Below are 19,301 nucleotides of genomic sequence, written 5' to 3'. Positions count from 1 at the left end.
AATAGGTCAAATATTAGCTAGCTTCCACACAGAAAAAAATTTTTTGTGACTACAAGATAAGATAACTTACGGTAATAAAATTCTGCCTTAATATACGGATAACGAAGCATTCGTTGGGATTACAATGTTTTTGTAATGCTAGCAAATTCTTCATTGGGCCAAGCAACGGTTTGTAACTGTAACAAAACTGTTGTGTTCCAATAAAAAAACTGATTCGTTAAAGTAACAGAATGAATTTGTAGCATTAACAGAAATTTTTGTAATCATAAGCTAAGATTACTTACGGTAGCAAATGCCGGTTTTAATATACGGCGATATTATTATAATAAACATCATGTGTTCTCATAACAAATCGACTTCTTAATTACGACACGAATTCATTTGTTACTATAACGAATTCATTTGTTACCGCAAGCTAATCATGTTTGTCATTATAACAAAATCTTTCGCTATCCCGTCTTTTGTTATCAGGACGAAATTCGTTTTTTCCGTGCAAGACTTGGGGAAGTAAGACAGATGTAAGGAATTATTCAAAATATGTGTTAATTGTACAAGATCTTTTATGAGCAAATTTTTTAATACTATATTCGGAATGTTATCGTGGCCTGGTGCCTTATTAAGTTTAATTCTTTTAGCAGCTTTTATAATTTCTTCTGATCAAATAATAATATTTGACTTTTTTCTAAGTTTATCAATTTTTTAAACCGGGTTTTTATCATATGTTCGAAAGATATCTTCTGAACTTAAATTTTCAAAAAAGTTTTAGACCATTTAGTGAAATAAACTCTGAGATATTTAAGAAATACAAAAAAAAAATTTTTTTTCCGTTTTTTTGGATATTGTGAAAACTGTTTGATCGATAAATTTCAAAATCTAATCAGCTCTAGAACTCGATAAAAGCTTTCGATTGCTAACAAGAACGTCTCAATCAGATAATCCGTTCAAAAGATATCGTCGACGAAAGAAACAGTAGAAAACGGTTTTTTGCAAATATCGTTGAAACGACTAAACCTATCATTCCCAAAATTTTATCAGCTCTAGACCTCAATAAAACGTGCCGATCGCCACCCCAACCGTCTTAATCCGATAATCCGTTTGAGAGATATCGTCGACGAAAGAATGAAAAAAATTGTTTTTTTTCGTTTTTCGTGAATATTTCGGAAACTATCGAATCGATCAATTAAAAAATCTAATCAGCTCCAGAACTCGATAAAATCGTTCGATTGCTGCCAAGAACGTCCCGATCAGATAATCCGTTCGAAAGATATCGTCAACGGAATAATAAATGTTAAATCAATATCTGCTTTTTTCATTGAATAACATAATAATTACTGAACTAAATTACTCAAAACTAATATGTTCTTCTTTATATAAGTCATTGAAAGTAATTGCCTAAAAATCGTCATGTTCGCTCGTATCAGGATATACTCACACGATATAGGTACAACGTATCACGTAAATACTTATTTTTAAGCTAATTATTGAAGATAATTGTGAACAAATATAAAAAATGCTCATTCATTGATTATTTCAGATTCTAAATTTTTAAACTTTAACATAAAACGTAACCCTGTTGAGCTTGAAAAGCTTATAAAAATGGGAAAAAAAGGTATCTTCGAGCTCGAAAATGTATTCACAACAATGTTTTAGAGATCAAGGAGGTCGAATACAGCGGGAAGTTTTAGGGCTGGCCCGCAGGGTCAACCGATAGACAGATTTTTAAGTTTGTTCTCAACTTGTTTGTCACGATAATCTTTGATAATTGTGCGTATTTCTTCGACTAGAGTGACATAGATATCTTTATCCACAGGCAGCTGGGATCGCTGAAATTTTCTGCGATAATAGTTTCTTATTCTAATTTTTTCTATTATATAAACAGTCGGGTGTGCCATTTAGAGGCAACTTTTTTAACTCAACAAAAAAATAGGCTGAAAACTTGAGGGAAGGTGAGAAAAAAAGCCTGTTGAAAGCAAAGCTCTAAATATTAATATTTAGAGGTGCCTATTTCTAATTTTCCATTTCCCATTTGAATAACATGGGAAAAAAAATTTTTTATTTTTTTATTTTTCTAGCTCGGCATTCGCACCTCATATAAATGAGTCCATAACATGATCTTGTAGAGAGTTTAACGCTCTACAAAAAAGGTTTCTTATCATTTTATGATAAATCCATCCATTCAAAAATTATTGGAACTGGAAGTCAAATCTATGATAAATTTCCAGGTTTTTTTACTTTTCCAGCAAAATTATCAGACTTATCAAATAATATTATATGATCTTTTTTATAGACAATTTTATCCCCTTCAAACTATTGTGAATGATATTTTTAGGAATCCCACATTGTTTTCTAGTTATTTTTATTTTTACGTTAAGTTCTCAGAATAGATTAGAAGACTATTATTTTTACGAGCTTGGCATTAAAATGAAAATAACTAGAAAATAATGCGGAGTTTCAAAAAATTTCATTGACAGTAGATTACGCTTTGGTATAACATTATCAATAGTGTTATCCAGAGTAGTACGGTAAAGCCTCGCGCCAAGTACACGTTTAAACTTGCATGTGCGCGCGAGACACCATGCCTCTATATACCGTTTACATATGCACTTTTAAGGATTATGAATTTTATTTATAAAACAAATTTACCACTGCAGCTAATAAGATTTCAAAACTGTTACTTAATAGTTATTTTAATAATAATAATCAAAATTATTGACCATTTTGCAATAATTTATTTTTAATAAAGACATAAAAATAGCATAAACTATAGTACCCCCGTTTTTTAGATTCTACAGATTTCTTAGGCCACTTTGCGGAAAATTCGAAAGTTGTTGATGTGGTAACACTGTTCTCATTTATTCTCAATATATTTGAGTATATGCACTGTCGAACTGTCGACATATAGTGTACCTAAAGAGTTTACCCTAATAGCCACTTTAGCTTGAAATTAACAGTAATTTGACGTTGAAATTATCTGAAATTTGTCCCCCGAATTTGTCGACAATTTGACAGCAAAAGTTGGAAAGAAAAATTTGCGGTTAATTTTTCCTTAATTTAGAGGTTACTTTCTACTAGAAAAAGAAGTCGGTAATGTTCATTCTTATCATTACAGAAGGTAAGCAAATGGATACATAAAATTGTCTACAATTTGACGGTAGAAAATACTTTTTACGATTTACCAAGTCATATTAATAAAAAGTTGATATGGTAATTTGCCTGAAAATTGGCAATAACTTTATTCTAGTCAACTTTTGAAGTGAATTTGCATTCTAATTCGGGTAGTAAATTTACGTCAAATTGTATAGCAAGTTGTATACAAATTTTCGTCGAAAACAGAAAAGTCCGAAGTTGACGGACATTTGATAAAAAATTCAAGGAAACTCTTGTAAAGTAAACTGTTGCGATAGCAAACTGTGCTATTAATCTATGTACTGACAGTTACGGCCGGAATTCATCTTGAAGTTCACTGCAAAGTGTTATCATTCAATTAGTTGATGGCAGCTTTCCTACGACTTTCTACCAACTTGTAATCAAAAAGCAGGTGTAAATTCTCGATAAGCTATAGATATTAATTATCTCCACATTTTAGTTAGAAATCGGAATATATCATAGTTGCTGTCAAATTGTCTTCAAGTAGATCATAGCTAACTGACAGCAATTTTCTAATGAGTAACTTGCGTTTTCAGAGTAGATGTTTGTATTAGCTAAATTTTAACTACTAGTGTACGGCCAAAGAAATACTTGACAAGTAAAATAAATTGACCAACTTGAAATTTACGTCTGGTCATTTTTTACCCGAATAAAAACAGAATTCCGCCGCACCACCGCTGCACTACAGCCATGACAATTCCGATTATTTTATAAATGCTGCACCACCGCCGCACCACCGCCGTGACAACCCGAGTAAAAATAAAATTATTATTTTCACGAAAAAATTATAAATTTTTATCGACCGCCGCACCATACCTCCGCACCACCGCACCATAGCTGTGATATTTTGTTGTAAATTACTTTTTATTAGTGATTTAAAAGTGATATATTCTTTTCAATCTCATCCCTAGTAGAAATGATATCGAGTTTTTAGCCAGTAACTAGCCAGTTTAACTAGACTTAAACCAGTAACTGGCCAGTGTAATATCGAGTTTCTGTCAAGTAACTGGCCAGTTTTACTATAGATCGAGCAAAACATGGCGGCTTCAGTGAACCTATCAATTTTGAATATTGAGGTTATCAAGGGTTATAAAAAATTGTCAAATAAAATAATAATAATGTTAAATAAACGATATGACATAAACGTTTAATTTATATTTATTTATATTATGAAATAAATAACATCATTAGATTAATAGAATAACAACAATAAATCTGACAATAAAGTAATTATTTGATTTTATCGCCCACAGTCGCAATTCATTTATTGTGTCAACTTTTTTTACCGCATCCATTTTGTAATATATTTTATAAAATATTTCCACGTTAACATACACAAATTTAAATTAATTCACACTGTTTTTCAATATTTTTTAAAACAACGACGCGTACAGGTTAACAGAAAAAAATAAACAGACACACACACTAGTAAAGGTACAGTGTCGGTGTGACCAATGTTAGTAACTCAGTTGTAGGTGGCGCGATTTCGAGTTTTTATTCGACATCACTCGCTAGTTACTGGTTTATATCGAGTGAAAACTCGATTATTTCTACTAGGGATATAGCACAAGTAAACTTAGTCGTCACTGTCGGTAGCGTAGCCTAGTCGTTAAAGCGTCGGTCTTTCGTGCGTAAGGTCCCGAGTTCGAATCCTACTAAATCGTGTGCGTGTGGTTGATATTTATAGCGTTTATTCCCTAAATTAAAAATTTCTACTCAGTTAGAAATTAATTTCATCACAAATCTGATTGATTTCCGCATCATCAAAGAAAAAAAAAAACTACTAAAATTAAGTAAGTGTTTTTTTTTAATTTAGTTGAAATTTCTATACATGGCTATGTATATATTGAAAATTTTAATACATGGCCATATATAATTCACTTTTACCGAACAATTAAGTTTCTCTCACCATAAACCGGGTAAATTAATTAATTAATCATAAGATATTTTGGCATATAAATGCCATTTTTTTGTGAAATCGGGGTTATGCTTAGGCATTGGTGCAGCGGTGGTGCGGCGGTCGTGCAGCAGCGGTGCGGCGGTACTGGCAGAATACATTTTTAGCGTGCGGCGGAATAGTCCGCCAAACGGCGGTGGTGCAGTGGTGGTGCGGCGGTCGATAAAAATTTATAACTTTTTCGTAAAAATAATAATTTCATTTTTACTCGGGTAAGTTTAATGATGGTTCCCGCGTAACAAAGTTGAAAAGGCCATAAAAGTTGACTCTTAATTCTTAATTAATTTAATTATTACCATTATTAATTTAAATTACAATAAAAGCAATGTCTTAATAGATACGTTGGCCTGTCAATGCCAAAAACGCATGCATACTGTTTTTAGAAAAAAAATGAATTATTTAAAATAATTTATGAAAAAAAAAATCTTATAAATGTTAATAGATGTTAAAGAAAAATGCGTTAAATACATGTTCAATACTTTTTACTGGTAAAAGTGCTTCTTCGCAAAAAATTGAAGTCTTATTATCATCGAATGGATACTCTGTTAAGTGACTAATTCAAAGGGTATAGCCGGATTAATATGGGAATTCTGCCCCCATGGCTTTTTTGACTCAAACTTAGGGGATCGATTTGGTGTCGAATGAAAATAATTCACCTCAATTTTTAGCTCTTTAACTCAAACGGTATTCGAGAATTTCAAAAAAACCTGTTTTTTCGAAATTATTTTTATTTTTATAGTAAAATTCGGAATTAATCAATGATGATTTTTTTCCTAATTCTTACGAGTCCAAAACATAAAAAAATCATATGATCGTGATTCTCAAACGGAAAGCCGATTTTTAATGGAGAAAAGAAAATTATAATCTTTTTTTTTTAGCCTTTTTGAAATATGTCACTCACCAAAATTCGTCAGAAAAAGTCTTTCATACTCCTCTATACTCAGGAATTTTTTTGAATTTTTTGAATTGGTGGAACAATTAAAAAAAAATTAAAAACTCATTTTTTTCTTAAAATCTTGCGTTTTAACAAACTTATATTTTTTTTTAGTACAAACAAATGCGTAGAAAATTTTTTTTTACCAAAAATATATCTTTGCAAAAGATAAACATAAAAAATCAGTAGCCTACAGTCATTATAAGGGTTATTAATGATTCAAACGACACTTAAAGGTAATACTTATTAGGGTGTCCCGAAAAAAAAAAAATATATTTTTTTTTCAACTTCTTATGAGCTCAAAAGTTACTTTATATTATAAAAAAAATCCTTACCGAATTTCAGCCAGATATCTTTACAATTGAGCTATCAAAAAAGGGGGTCCCTTTTCCCATTTAAAATACACGCGAAAATTTTTCATTTTAGTTTTTCGTTATTAAGACTATGAAAAAAATTTTTTTTTTTAATTCCGCCTAGTTTAATTTTGTAGGAAATTAAATTCTCTACAAAAAAGTGTTCAAGCATTATTTACGTCAAACAAACTGGGACAAAGTCACTGGGTTTCAAAGATCAACAAAAATTTAGTTTCCTTAATGTTAATTTTTTAAAAATTATGTTTCATTTTTATTCCATCAAAAATTTTTTTTTTTTCAAATTTTGACGAGCACATTCATGTAGAAAATTTAATCTCCTACAAAAAGTATCTGTTATCATATATACGTCAAATGAATGAGTAAAAAGTTACAGGGCTTGAAATGTCAACGAAAAGTTAAGTTTAAAAAATATTAAATTTTTGAACTTAACTGTCAAAGAAAAAATGAACTTCATTTTTCGTTGATATTTCAAGCCCTGTAACTTTTTACTCATTCATTTGACGTATATATGATATCAGATACTTGAATCATTAATAACCCTTATAATGACTGTAGGCTACTGATTTTTTATGTTTATCTTTTGCAAAATATATTTTTGGTAAAAAAAAATTTTCTACGCATTTGTTTGTACTAAAAAAAAATATAAGTTTGTTAAAACGCAAGATTTTAAGAAAAAAATGAGTTTTTAATTTTTTTTTAATTGTTCCACCAATTCAAAAAATTCAAAAAAATTCCTGAGTATAGAGGAGTATGAAAGACTTTTTCTGACGAATTTTGGTGAGTGACATATTTCAAAAAGGCTAAAAAAAAAAAGATTATAATTTTCTTTTCTCCATTAAAAATCGGCTTTCCGTTTGAGAATCACGATCATATGATTTTTTCATGTTTTGGACTCGTAAGAATTAGGAGAAAAATCATCATTGATTAATTCCGAATTTTACTATAAAAATAAAAATAATTTCGAAAAAACAGGTTTTTTTGAAATTCTCGAATACCGTTTGAGTTAAAGAGCTAAAAATTGAGGTGAATTATTTTCATTCGACACCAAATCGATCCCCTAAGTTTGAGTCAAAAAAGCCATGGGGGCAGAATTCCCATATTAATCCGGCTATACCCTTTAGCACTTTAGTACCATCTACATTATTTTGTTGTTATTAATCATTCATTTATTTATGTTGTCATAGCGTTTAATTTTCTTTTGTTTATTATTCGTCATAGAGACAAAGTTATCAGTTCAGTTTTTATTAAGAAGAAGAGGACATATTTTGTAATTCTTACTCTTAAATAAATAATTTCAAACGAAACGAAAGTGTAACATTTATCATACTCTAATCATATGGCATATATTTTTATATGGAGGTTATTGAAATGTATTAATTTTACCAAATGACTTGAAATCTCACCAAAAAAAAAGTAAAGCTGTAATAGATCAAGCCAAGTACACGTTCGAAATGAAATGATAACAATTTAATCTATAAAAATCAGGAATAGGGAGTGACTCCTCAAGAGCTGCTCATTCTTGAAAACTCCCCACTCCTGAAAAGTTAAACTCGCAAAGAGAGTTTCGTGCACAGGAGTATACATGCCTCAATACTCTATGCTAAAGCCCTCACAGCTCTGACTCTAGTGAGAAGCAATGAGACTATAGCTCGTCACGAGTATACTCCTACTACGAGTTTTGACATGAAGAGCATTTGTGTTAAAACCCGTAAACGGGAAACTCCCGACAGGAGCGAACTCAAAGAGCAAATCAGAATAACTCCTTCCACCACTCGGCGAAAAATTTTTCTTGAATGACTGATTATCCCAGCAAACGGGATCGGATTGAGTCGGATTCAACATCCTATCCGCTTTAACACGATTCAATGCAGTTTTTGAAATCTCCGTTTTTTAATCCGTTTTAATACGATCAGACCCGACACGTTAGTATTGGATAACTACAGAAAATTTTGTTACCAACTTCTAAAACTTCTAAAAATTTATTAATAATGAGTTGATTTCTTACTTTATTCACTTTCAGAATTTTATTTTTTTATAAATTTTTTGAGAAGTTTTTAAAGAAATTTTAAAATCAAATTATTTTTAGCTTCTGCAATAGTTTATAATATGTTCTTTTTGATAAACTTATTTAATTTTAACTTTTGTCTCTGATATTATTAGAAAAATAAAATTATGTTTATCAATTTACCACGGCCCAACCTTATAGACATAAATTTCTTAATATAAATAAAATATCAAAAAGGAAAATTTCACTTGCATGCGTTTGGCTTATAGTCCAGTCGATGCGCACGAAAAAATGGTCGAAGATCATTTTTTCGGTGGGTAAAGATCGATTTTGAAAAAATTTTTTTTTAAAATAGTAGAAAAAATATAAGGAAAAAAGTTACCATAAATTTAAAGGTGGATCATTTGTTTTGTATAAAAAAATTAGATGTAAAATGAAATATCTCTGAAAGTATTGAGAAGTTATCGAGACAAACTATTATCATTGTTTTTAGGATTTAATAACGAACAAAATGAATTTCGAACGAAGTCTCTACGACGAATAGTTGCTGAGATAAAAATTATTAAAGCGCGAAAAACGAAAAGGCGCGTCACTTCGTCCGTGCGCGGATAAACAAAAGAGCGTAACTCGGCAGCAAATCGATATTTTTACAATTTTTTTTTTATTCTCTTAGTAAATCATATACCAAACATAAAAAAATTTGGTAACTTCCAAAAAAATTTTTTCGAATTTTAAATTTAAAAAATGTAAAAATCACTTATTGTTAAATAAAAAATAGAAAAAATGAAAAATGAATAAAATGACCTAATGGATAATTTTGTTTGAACCATTACCCAAACAATTACGGGTAATGACAGTAAAAAAAAATTTTTTTTTCATAAAAAAACCCATTTTGAAAATTTTTAAAATTTATCAATGTTACGTTTTGGGAATTACCCCGAACTAATTAAAAATAAAAATAATTTTTAATTATTAAATTTTATTCAGGTTTGGCCTCATTGGAGTATCGACAGACCCCCGGTGGGCCTTGGTCGTCGATTATTTGATAAATTATTATTTCATTTAATTTTCGCAATTTAATTTATTTTCGATGCCGTTTCCAACTCGAAATAATTTATGATAACAGGTGAATGGATAGGTCATAGTGTAGGTGAAACTATTGGGGTGCCGATTGGCACCCCAAAATAAGGTTGAATTAACTTAGAATTAATTATGTTTATTCACTGTATAGAGAGCAGAGGATCGAGCTCTATGAGCTCTCTCGAAGGACTGACTATTTTGTCGTTATAAAAATATAATAAAGCAAAAGAGTTGACAAATTGTTGACGCCGCATCTCAGGTTCCCTGTGAGAGAATCGTCGTGGCCCGAGTCTCATGCATCGTCATCTGTTTTGACTGCCCGCGAGCCACGGCGACTCTCTTATCGTAACCGATTTCCGTTATATTGCAAAAAAAATTAATTTAATAAAAATAATTAATTTATTTAATCAATCAAATATTACGGGAACGTAACAATCAACAATTACAAAACAAAAAAATATTTTTTTTTGATACGACAGAAATTCATCTCGCGAAATTCTGAATCGAATGGTATATACGAATTTTTGTCAATTTTTTGAAATTTTTTCCTTTATAATGTTCAATATAAGGACTTGCTACGGGACTTTGAAAAAATTGGACTTCGGATATCTTCGGGAATTCTCAGCAAACGGAATCGCATTGGCTTCCAATGCGATTCAATGTGATTCAACGCGATTCAATAATATTTTTGAAACCTATTGTATCGCGTTGGAAAGTATTGAATCGTATAGGATTTTCAAGACCCCGTCGATCATGCAGTTTAGAGGTTAAACTGAATAACCAACTAAGATTTCTGTGTACCATAAGCCGTTAAAGTAGTAATAATTGAAATGAAATATCGAATTACTATTTAATTATCGCGGTCATTTATTCAAAGGAAAATATTCTCATAAAATGAAAAATAATAACTGTTATCGTTTATATTTTATAATAAAATAAAGTTATATCGTCAATCCAAAGAGATTATTTTGCGGTCAATTTTGAAAAAAATATTAGATTACAAGTAAAAAATAAATTTTTTACAATAATTTTATTTAAAATAAATAATAATTTATCGCATAGCAATTTTTTAAGTAAACTTAGCCACGTAAATTTTAGAAAAGACAATTTTAAAAATGTTAAAATTTGATGACAGTCGAACGTCAAAGTAAGACCTTGACAATTTTTCTGGAACTGTCATCTAGTGTAGTCGAGAAGTGAGTTTTCTGCAAAAAATTGTGAATACACTCTTAAAAATATGGCGATTGGTGCATTGGATTCAGAATTTAATTCTGAGAAATGGGAATTTTTTAATTTATCCGCCATTAAAAATTTCATTTGCTATAAACAAAAAACGAAGAGACAAAAAGGGAGTCTCCGTTTTGTAGCTATAACTTCAAAAATATTAAAGATATCTAAAATTTAAAAAAAGATTCTAAAAGAGGAGAAAATTTTAGTAAAATAAGTCTCAACTCCCCGAGTTGTAGCTCTATTATTTATAATTTTAATTTAACGAAAGTTGGGTTCCGCGTGGTCGTTTCGGTGCCTGGGCGTCGCCGCAAAGCAAAGTATGCAACACAAAACTCAAGTCTCCGAAAAATTTGTTAATTAACAATTAAATAACTTAAACCAAAATCTAGCTGAAAAATTATTTTTTTGCGGGGCTATATTCCTTCAAGTGTCTAGATGACACTATAATTTATTCAGATTTTTAAATTAATATTGAATGTTATAGAAAAATTATTTTGTGTTGCATACTTTGCTTTGCGGCGACGCCCAGGCACCGAAACGGCCGCGCGGAGCCCAACTTTCAACGTTAAATTAAAATTATAAATAATGGAGCTACAACTCGGGGAGTTGAGACTTATTTAACTAAAATTTTCTCCTCTTTTAGAATCTTTTTTTAAATTTCAGATATCTTTGATATTTTTGAAGTTATAGCTACAAAACGGAGACTCCCTTTTTGTCTCTTCGTTTTTTGTTTGTAACAAATAAAATTTTTAATGGCGGATAAATTAAAAAATTCCTATTTCTCAGAATTAAATTCTGAATCCAATGCACCAATCGCCATATTTTTGAGAGTGTCTTAACGATTTTTCGCGGAAAACTCACTTCTCGACTAGACTATTTGTCTATCTGACATTTTTAAGGGGGATAGCCACTGTGAAATTTCAAAAAAAAAAAAATTTTCTTTTTTTTTTATTAAATCAAAGTGTATATGTTCTAAAATATGTATCGAGAGTTTTATATGAAAATTCCGAATATTTTCAAAGTTATAGTCATTTTTGTGACAGCGCGTCAACTGACCGTTGCATCGACTAAAAACTTTAAACGCGTTTTTCTCGAAACTACTTTTTTTGAACTGGCGGCATCTGTAATTTGCATAAATATGAACCGATTCGCAATTTGTTTTTATGCCGTATTCGTCTATTCAGTAGCTAAAGTTGCACGTAGAGGATTTTGAAAATTTTGATTATTAAGATTTTTTAGGGCTGTTTGAATCCAAAAAAATGAGAAAAAATAATGAAAAAATTTTTAATATGTCGCCATTTTTTTTCAAATCCAAATTTTCGAAACCCCCTGTGTGCAACGATAACCACATGCATACAGATTACATCACCGTTTGGTTTTTTTGTTTCTGATAATCCGTTTTTGAGTTAGAGATGATATCGTGGTGGGGAAAATTTTTTTGTTGCTCCACAAAAATGCTTATAACTTTGTAACAACATAATATTTTTTGATGAAAATTTAGGAGAATTATCTTCAATCTATACATTATAAAACGAAAAAAACCCGATCCCCAAATTTCTTTATTATCCCAGTCAAAAAAATTCCCGAAAATCACCTATTTTTTCAATCCTCACAGTGGCTATCCTCCTTAATATTTATATTTTAACAAAGTTCAATACTTTGTATTTTTTAAATAAATAAATGCATGCCTTTAAACTTAATTACTTTTACAGTCATTCAATTTTTCGTGCTTAGTGAATTATTTTACTAAAAAAATTTGACATAATCATTAAAATGATTGCAAAAGCTATAATTTTACTACAAGTTTTCTATTTACACTCTGTATTAAAATAATTTTTTTTCTCTCAATTATTTTTGAGTCATATGCGATAATCATATTGAAATTTTTAAATTTCGGCTATCGGTAATCTAGAATTTTGGGTTAATCGGTAAAAAAAATTTCCTACTTAGCCTATATCAACGTGTCGCATTGAATCGCTTTGATTCGGATTGACAAGACGGCCATTCCAAAAACAGGATTGAATCGGATAGAAAACTGAATGCGATTCAATGCGATCCCGTTTGCTGGGTTGCTAGAGAGAGAAAGTAGGCATAAGACGTAGTGTCTTTTTCTAACGGATAACGATTACTTTCTCGCTCTAGCAATTCCCGAAGATATCCGAAGTCCGATTTTTTCAAAGTCCCGTAGCAAGAAATTTTTTTAAGTCCTTATGTTGAACATTATAAAGGAAAAAATTACAAAAATTCGTATATACCATTCGATTCAGAATTTCGCGAGAATAATTTCTATCGTATCAAAAAAAATATATTTTTTTTTTAATTGTTGATAAATTTCAAAAATTTTCAAAATGGGTTTGTTTATGAAAAAAAAAATTTTTTTAACTGTCATTACCCGTAACTGTTTGGGTAATGGTTCAAACAAAATTATCCATTAAGTCATTTTATTTATTTTTCATTTTTTCTATTTTTTATTTAACAATAAGTGATTTTTACTTTTTTTAAATTTTAAATTCGAAAAAATTTTTTTGGAAGTTACCAAATTTTTTTATGGTTGATATATGATTTACTAAGAGAATAAAAAAAAAATTGTAAAAATATCGATTTTCTGCCGAGTTACACTCTTTTGTTTATCCGTGCGTGGACGAAATGACGCGCCTTTTCGTTTTTCGCGCTTTAATAATTTTTATCTCAGCAACTATTCGTCGTAGAGACTTCGTTCGAAATTCATTTTGTTCGTTATTAAATCCCAAAAACAATGATACTAGTTTGTCTCGATAACTTCTCAATACTTTTAGAGATATTTCATTTTATATCTAATTTTTCTATAAAAAAAAAATGATCCACCTTTAAATTTATGGTAAGTTTTTTCCTTATATTTTTTCTAGTATTTTAAAAAAGAAATTTTTCAAAATCGATCTTTACCCACCGAAAAAACGATCTTTGAACTGTCACGATCGGAGTGAGTGAAGGCGACGGGCAAAAGAGTTATTTTATTTTTTATTTAATATCAGAATACCGAATTACCCTGTTCTATAACTCAGCCAAGGAGTTCGATTGAACCGTCACGTGGTTAGTGTGAGAACTTATGGATGTTTGGGTACCGATCATTAAATTATAAGTTATAATATGAAATTATTATATTCTGTCATCCAACCAAGGAATTGGCGTCACGTGGCTGATATAAGAATGTTTTAATTTCTTATCATTTTATAACTTATTTGTCTATTCCTTTTGTCTTTGATTATCGATATCTCAGAAACCAATGATCGCACAGAAAGTTAATGGTGGGTTTTAAAAACTTGAATAAATTCCCTTTAATGATTAGCCATTGCTTTTTCGAAAAAAAAATTTTTTCCTATCGTCACATGAATTTAAAAATGCAACAAAAAAAGGGCTTTTTGTGGTTTTTTGGAAAATCAAGCGCTGAATCGAAAATATTGTGGAAATCGATAATGTTGACTGTGCATTTTACAGTTCAATATGTCCACAAAAACCCTGCAGGAAGCCAGATTAATCCAACCAGCCGTTTTTTTGTTTCACGCGATCAAATTTTTAAAAAAATTAAAGGATCACGTTTTTTGCTCTGAAAAGCTCATAATGTTTAACAAGATGAAAACAAACATTTCTTCGGAGCTTTGTCCACAATTTTATTGCAGACAGTGCTTTAATTTCCAAAAAAGAAAAAACTTTTTTTTCGAAACAAAATTTTCAAAAAAAAAATTTTTTCAAAAAAATTTTTGTTTGGAATAACTTTAGGTAATTTACAAAACCAACACCCAATAATTTTTAACACGTTTACGTTGCTGCATTCCGTGATTTTACTGATCTCTCAGTCATTAGTTAAAAAAAAAATTTTTTTTTTTTGAAAATTTTATTTCGAAAAAAAAGTTTTTTCTTTTTTGGAAATTAAAGCACTGTCTGCAATAATATTGTGGACAAAGCTTCGAAGAAATATTTGTAAGGGACTCAGAGATACAGCGGGTTAATTCATTTGCGACCAAATATTAATTACTTAAATCCATTAGTGGTACATATTTTTAAAAGCGATAATTTAATTTTAAGAAAACATTTTAAAATTTACCTCTGATCTCCGTATGGAGATGATAGAAAATAACAGGAGATCGTAAATTTAAGTGACTTTTATTTTAATTTTTGGACCTCTGAAAATTATATCATCAAAAATTAACGGCTACCGGAATCCATGGGAAACCGTTAGTTTCATTAGCGGGTGGATATGCACTCTTTAATTCCATTAGCAGCGAGACAGAAAGAAATAAAATTTTGATTTAAATGACAGGAACTCTTTACTCTACTTTTCGGGTAAATAAAATCTACATAGAATTCGTGGGAACTGTAATATTCATCGGTGTTAGATGATGTTAAATTAAGTGCTTGGGTAATAAAATTTAGATCTAAGGAAGAATTTTTAAGCTAACTTGATTTAGACATTAGAATTTACTTAAGGCTTAAGTAGGAAACATTAAGAAAGAGATCAAAAATAATTCTATGTGAAGTTTGCCGTTGAGGACTTTACCGAGTAAACCGGCCATCGCAGTGCAGCTGCGTTTATGAGAGAGAAAGACAGATACTTGTCTATCCACTGGGTTTTACTTCTATTTCACTTACTCTTTCTTCATGCGTTATATTATTTTATTTCGATATTATAATTGCTGTTCATTTCAAAGTATTTTTAATTGATTCAAAGTAAGTCCAACACTCATTTTTAAATCGTTGGATGTACCTTGAATTATAAAAATAATTAAAAGAAAAATTTAATTAAGTTAAATTATAAATTACTTGGGATCAAAAGTTATTCATGTGTATCGATTGTTACAGAACATTTTTTCGTGCGCATCGACTGGACTACCGACTTGGTCAGTAAGTTGAACTCTGCCTCGAATTTATTCTATCCGATTCAATGCGTTTTAACACGAAACACTGTTTTCAAAAATCGCATTGAATCGGGTTGGTTCGTATTGGACTTCAATCCGACTTCGTTTGCTGGGATATTGAAGCGTAATCTACCTCATCAACAACCTTGAGATAGTTATTTTCTAAAACGTCAAAAATATTTCATAATAGCAAAGATGTTTAATAAGCTAAAAAATTAAAATCTTCATGGTGTCGTGCCCATGCCGTCATATGTACTTTCATTATTATAATTTTTGCTGACAGTGATGTTCTTACTCCTGCACTTAGTCGTAGCACAACTTTATCTTTATTTTTTCTCACGGCGTAACAATACCACTGTTCTACGATACAGGATCGCTGACGAATAATCGTCAGACGTTCGCTTAACTTATGATATGAATCACCTATTATAATTATATAACATAATCTTAGTAACTTTGTACTTATGAATTAATTATATTATTCTCAAGTGGTATCATTACTGAATTTGCAATTCTCAAACCGAATGAAATCTGAACAATAAGATTTTTATATTCAATATTGTACGACTATCAATAAGCAATTGTGTTGAGATAATAGGAAGTGAAGTTTATTACTCGTTCAATTATTTAAAAACTTCTGGCATAACAATGGAAAAAAAAATTATTTTATTACTTACTTGATTGTTTCTATCGTAAGCATGGATAGAAAATATTTTGACTGAACAATTAAATTACATATAATTATACGCAAAAAGAAACTTAAATGCAAAGCATAAAATATATACTAGTAAAAAACTCAATTTAATATTTAAAAAAAAATTTTTGAACCAATTTTCGATAAAGCCATCGAAAAAAATAACCATTATTCTTATAATGTTTTATTACTTGTGAAAAAATGTTTCTATAAAATTTTATACTGAAAATGGCCTGGTAAAATGTTATAAAATTTTATAAAGTGTTATAAAAATTTATGAAGTTTTGTAAAATTTCATATAATTAGATGAAATTCTATAAAATTTCACTGTAAATTCTTGAAAAAATTGTATAAAAATTTAAAAAAATTTTTAAAATCAAGTAAAATTTAATACAATTCTATAAAGTCTTACAACAAAAATTCATAGAATTTTATTAAGTAAGATCTGAGTAAGGAAATTAATAATTGAATGTAATTTTATAAAATTTTATAAACTTGTAGAAAAGTTTATATGTACGATTTTTCAAGACTTTACAGTGAAATTTTATAGAATTTTATATAGTTTTATAAAATTTTACCAAACTTCATAAATGTTTATAAAACTTCATCAAATTTTATGAAATTTTCCCAAGCCATTTTCCGTATAAAATTTTACAAAAAAATTTTTTCCCGGAAAAAAGGAAATCTTGAACCAAGTGTAAAGTGAGCGATTGCGCAAAAAGGATCTGGTTTAGGTGTGATGGAATTTTAACAATTAAAAATTACACAGATTTTATCAATAAATAATTTGGTTATTTATTTACACTTTATACAGTTAAATATGGTGAGAATTAATTATAACCTATACCGTTTTCTAACTCGTGACGGAGACGCGAACAAATTCGGTAAACCGTATGTGGTCACCCACGTGTTATACAAAATTATAAATTGTAAATAATGAATATAATGAATGACTTAAAATAATAAATAATAATAAACAACATAATAGTGTGCCTGAACCAGCTCCTCAGGCTGGGTTAGTGTACGAGGGCGCCAGCCCGTTTTCACAAAACGGACAAAAATTATCACAAATCAGGGGAGAGATTACGGGACCAAATTTCGAGCGAGAATGTATGTACTAAGCGGAAATATAACTAAATAAATATACTGAATAAAATAAATAAGGAATACTTATTACTATAATATATCCAGGAAATAAACAAACAAATGTTGGCTATCACTGAAATCCTTTTACTATACTATTTAATCCAAATATATTTATAAGTATAATTCTGGTGTAATTTTTAATTGTTTAAAACCTCACGCCTAAACCAGATCCTCTAGTTTTATTCGCTCACTTTACACATAATAATAAACTAAATAATATTATTCATCAATATTCATAAACATAATAATAATTAACCCTTTTAACAATAAAATAATAATTATTTCAGTGCACCACGTGGCGGGAGGGATATATTGATTTTTATCCCCACTTTGTCGACTTACTCTCCCTTCGGTCGATATTTTTTATACAATATATACGCGCACGTGTGCTACTAACTGAAATGAAAATATCGATTAAGTACATGAAATTTAAAATAATTATCAAAACATAAATACAATGAACAATAATTTCAATAATTCATAAATAAATCATAATTAATTAAAATAATATAAATACTTATATAATAAAATATTATAATAAATAAATGCGCTTTATTAGCTAGGAGGTGTTGTTAAATTCACTGTGAGATGGAAAAGCATGTGCAGTGACTCACGTTTGAATCGCTACGTGACATAATATTAGATAGCGAATGCGACAAGTAAAGCGGTTTTAGAACGCGTGGTAGTTAGTAAGACTGCACGATGTAGATTAGAAATTGAGACGGCGTCTTCTTCCTTTGTTGCCACTCGGTGGTCACGTGGCAGCATGGCTGCAGTAACGAATTTTGCCATTGGCTTAAAAGCGCGCCAACTGGTAGCGGGTTCTCATGCCACCGTCGCACGGCCATGAGCAAGAAATTGTATGTGTCGGGCCCAAATAGCGCGTGACCCGGCACTATTTTGACATTCAAGTCAGTAGCGAGTTCGGCTACTCCCGGTCGTAGCGGAAATGCACGAAGCTTTTCAAATTGCCTAAACTGAACATCAAGAAATAAAATGTTTTCGAAATTTAGTATCTCGAACCAAGTGAAATTTCTTACTTTATTAAAGTAAAAATTTTTTGGATCAAGAAATTATCTACTTCACAGAAGACGTCACCCGAGAAAAAATGTTTTTATTAAATTTTATAAAATTTTACAAAATTTTAGGACTGAAATTTTATACTGAAAATGGCCTGGTAAAATTTCATTAAATTTTATAAAGTTTTATGAAAATTTATAAAATTTTGTGAAATTTTATAAATTTTGCCAGGCCATTTTCAGTATAAAGTTTTATAAAATTTTGTGAAATTTTGTTGAATTTTATCAAATGATTTATTTTCCGGGATGGGTCACCCATCCAATTAATGATCCACCTCGATGCTGCTCAACTTTTGTTATTGAAGGATTGTAGTCTGCTCTGCTTGTCTATTGGCCACTTGTAGCTATGAAAAATTCGTGGCTGTATTTATGATTACACATAAATTCTTATCAGCCATATTACAGAGTATTAATTCATAGTAATATAATAATTCGCACAGTATTGCAGATAAAACTTGTTTCTCAAACATGATCAGCAGGGCCCGAAACTTTGTGCTATGAGGTTAGAGCTTTAAATTCTTCTTGGTAAAATGACCAATAATTGTTAAATATGTGAGCAGTTCACTGTATTTACTAAACTATACTGTATGTGTTGGAATACGGAACGCGGAATTGGAAATTCGATTTATGAATTTGACCTGCTAACCATTCCATGGTTTGTTGAATCAAAGTGTTGTTTACTAACACTAAGCGTAGAGATAGAAGATATTAGCTATGCTTTTAGGGCCAGTTTTTCAAACCGGGTTAATTTTCAATCTGAGTT

General features: G+C 30.0%; 1 protein-coding gene across 3 annotated transcripts in view; it reads left to right on the top strand.

Annotated features, from left to right (window-relative positions):
* Positions 1-19,301, top strand: part of LOC130674949 (phenoloxidase-activating factor 2-like) — a 318,231-nt gene that overhangs the window by 4,935 nt on the left and 293,995 nt on the right. The window contains exon 2 of one of the 3 annotated variants that reach the window (XM_057480396.1): positions 15,564-15,605. The exons of the other annotated variants lie outside the window; for them this stretch is intronic. The gene's annotated coding sequence lies outside the window, so the exon portion shown is untranslated. The remainder of the gene's footprint in view (positions 1-15,563; positions 15,606-19,301) is intronic. 3 annotated transcript variants of the gene reach the window in all.

The sequence above is a fragment of the Microplitis mediator genome, chromosome 9 (assembly GCF_029852145.1).
Source record: "Microplitis mediator isolate UGA2020A chromosome 9, iyMicMedi2.1, whole genome shotgun sequence".
Lineage (NCBI taxonomy): Eukaryota > Metazoa > Arthropoda > Insecta > Hymenoptera > Braconidae > Microplitis > Microplitis mediator.
Note: the sequence above shows the minus strand (reverse complement) of the source record. Positions and strands in the feature narration are given on the sequence as shown.